Here is a 3761-nt window from a genome sequence, read left to right on the forward strand (position 1 = left end):
ATCATGTGACAGTCAGTCACATGAGAAACCACCACCACTTCACCAGCAGCAAATGTAAATTTTAAGTATAATGATCAGTGGCCCCTTTGATGGATCTAAGCACCCCTAAAAAATAAGTCAATTGTTATTGTATTTTTTTTCCTAAAAAATATTATTATTGTGTGTGTCTGTCTGTTAGATTTGGGACAAACACTTATGATACAGGTTCAAATGGTTTTATTTTAACAGCTTTAATGAATTTTGGATAGCTCTGTCATTAATAGTGTGTTTCTCTCAGGGTTCATTAACTATCTCAGGGTCCTCTCTGTAGAAATATGATTTATTCTGAATGATTATTATTATACATTATAGTAGACCACTCTAATATGTGTTGATGCAATTTACACTATCCAGTGAAATGAGTAGTTTAGCAGGGGGTTTGAACACTTGCAGGGCGATGTATGTCAAATTGTCATTGGGAGCTGAGCCCCCCTAAAGGTCTGATACTAGAATTGCCCTAGGTATAATGTCTACACATTTGGGCTATAATTAAGTTTCCAACAAATTATGTAATCTTAGATAAAAACAGAAATTGCTGTAAATGCCACATTTCTATGAAAAAGTGGCATACAGATTTCAATCACATAGTAGCCTGTAAATGCAACTGTGAGAGGTGAACTGAGAAAAAAAGTTGTTTATTTGTGTTATAATATCTGCTGTGTCTGCTAATATCTCTGTGCCGCATCACACCGCATCATGCATTGGCAACATCGGGGGGTTCGGGTGCTTTATGGATTATTGTGAGTAGATGGGTTTTGGGGTTGACAATGTTTGTAGAATTTCATGAACTGGTGTTTTATTCTCCATTTACATTAAATTTCTATCATTGATTTAATTTATTGTTCCACCTATACCTGCTCAGGATTTGCTAAAACCTGGTGCAATGCATCGCTCTTTGTTTTATACAAGGTTAATGTTTTATTGTGCACTGTCTAAATAAAATACAAATTATTACAGGAATATTATTACATACATAATATATGTTATACATAATACATTATTACATCCATAATACATTTAAGAAACTATATTACTTTCCGATGGAAATATAATGCCATTGTTTGATGTCAACTGATCATCAATTCAAAATTCAATTCAAAATCATTTTCAAGGTTTAAAACGGCCATTAAACGTGTCTCCAGCAAGTGGAAAATGGAAGTTACAGTAATATCCTCCATGTACATACATGTACATACATTAATAATACACTATACACTACTCTATTTATTTGTGTAGCACTTTTCTAAACACAGTTACAAAGTGATTTACAGTTAAACAACAAGCAATACAGAGAGAAGCAATAAACTACACTGAAATAATGAGAAAACAAAACAAGATCAAAATTACTGTAGATAGTAGGGCCTATAAATTAATAGATAAAAATAAAAACACAAAGGACTGGGAAAAATAGGAAAAGACCTGGCAATAGTCACTGGTCATTTTAAAAGATGTTGATTTGGTTTGCCTGAGATAATCAGGCAGGGAATTGAAACGCTGAGGAGACCTGACTGAAGAGGTTCAGTCACACCACTCACACTGTTACTACTGCCTGTGGTTAATGTCTGTGTAGAAACTAAGGTTTTTACTGTATTACGGATACATTTACTACAACAATATTTTACTTTAATCACCACAAATTAGTGACTTAAATTACCAGACACAATCAGATTTAAATTAACAGTAAAAAATAAACATTCTGGTAGGTAAAGTAAATGTAAGAGGGAATGATTCAGGAACTTACCCCCCTTTTTGTCTTTTTTTAATGATTTACTTGTTTCATATCCAAACCAAAAATAGAAAGAAAGTGAGGGTTGCTGCAGTGAAATGTGAAATTGATACAATTCAAGAGATTTCCAGGTGCCCTTTCTGCACAAACATGAGCAAGAACTGCAAATAAAACAGAGCGTAGAAAAACAGGTTCAGAAAAGATTAACGTGGTAAAACTGTGTCTGTCTGTTAGTTATATTTTCAATATCTTGATGGGCAAGAAAACTACTCTAACTAATCTCTAACCAATCAATAACAATCAGTTGTGTTATTAGTTGGCAGTTTGTTTAACTGTGTGGCTTTGTGGGGGGTGACAGAGGGCAGTTGATCAACCACATTGAAGCACTTTGATCAGTGTTTATCCTTGTGAGTCTGTAATGAGCGACAACACCCAGAGAAACACGTTAGGAGCTCCTCAGTAAAATCTTGAACCCACCAGCACTGCAGTTGCCGCCTCCTGCTGGGGTTGTCGGTGACATAGACCAGACAGACGGTCCCCTAGGGTGCCAAATGAGGCAGGGGACACCAAATGATTGGGGCTTTTTTTTTGTTAACTGACACGTGTGCATATATACAACTACTGACTTGTTCTCCCTTTTTAGTGTTGTTACTCTCTTTTCCGGCTTTGACCCGCATAGGTTTTGATCTGGTTTATTTTTCAAAGCCTTATTGGTTTTCATCCAACAGCCATCAACCCGGCCACCATGCCAACACTCATTAAAACAGCACCTTGACCCCCACTAGGTCTGGGAAGACTTTGTCTGGGCTGAACTTACCATTGTTGCACTTCACTGTAGTGTGAATTCATGTTTGAAGTTCTACTACTGGAGGTGCTATTGTTGCATTTTTGGGGGGGGATGGGGGGATGGGGGGCTACGATCTAAAATCTTGCATAAGGATCCAGAGCCGGCCCTGAGTGTAGTGTGTATTTCTATATTAATGATGCTGCGTGTGCACTGTGACATATGTTTCCTCTACAAAGCTCACTTACTGATGTGTTTTAATCCACATTTACTGTCAGGAATTCATCAAGTAGCATGCACAATCACAAATGAATCCACGTCTGTCACTAGTCTTCGTCTCTGTCCATCTCACTGAGGCACTAAGACCTCCTGGCTTAATCTGGCCTAAGCTGGTGAGACGCAGTAAAGTACAGAGGAATCAGGATTGCATCCAGTGGAAACATTGTCCTAATCCCCTTCTGCCCTCTCCTTTGTAAACACTCTTCTCTTCGTCAGGGTCACTGATGGTTTTTTTTCTCTCTCTCCCCTCTCTGTCACAATATGCTCCAGAGCAGACGCCGGAGGAAAAACATAGAGGAAGGAGCAAGGAGCGTGGATTTCTTATGATCTCAAACAGACTCGGCGTTGAGGCTCACGTGGCGAGTGAGGCCTCATGGTCGGAGCATGCCATGTGCTAGAAGAGTGAGGCAGTGGGAGATCAGGCCCAAGTCTGCTCTGTGGGGGATCAGACGCACCCAGGCCCTGATGTGGCAGCGGATACGGGAACTGGCCTGGGCCTGCCGGAATGGTGCGGGATACCCAGTAACCTACAATGACTCGAACCGAGAAGAACAGGAGATGGTGTGCCTTGAGGTATGGACATATCACAGTCTTTCCAATAAGCATTACTCATGATAATAGTTTCATTATTATAGCCTTTGTTTGTTAGGTACATTATTATTGTAGAGCTTATTTTCATGGAGAAAATATTTTCAAGTCCCCTATAACCATTTTCTGACACCCATGTGAGTAAGCCTACACCTTCAACAATTACTTTTATTTCTCTCTGAGTAAATATTACAGAAAGTTTAGGAATTACAAAAGACTAATCAGTGGTTTATTGCTGTTTTGATGTTGCACTAAGAAGCAGCCCCAGGTAGAAAATGGCATACTGTAAGTTTGTTGACAGATTTTGAGAGCCTAATTAAAGTTGTAAAGTCCAGAGTAGCCACA

Source organism: Scomber scombrus, chromosome 11 (genome assembly GCF_963691925.1).
Source record: "Scomber scombrus chromosome 11, fScoSco1.1, whole genome shotgun sequence".
NCBI lineage: Eukaryota > Metazoa > Chordata > Actinopteri > Scombriformes > Scombridae > Scomber > Scomber scombrus.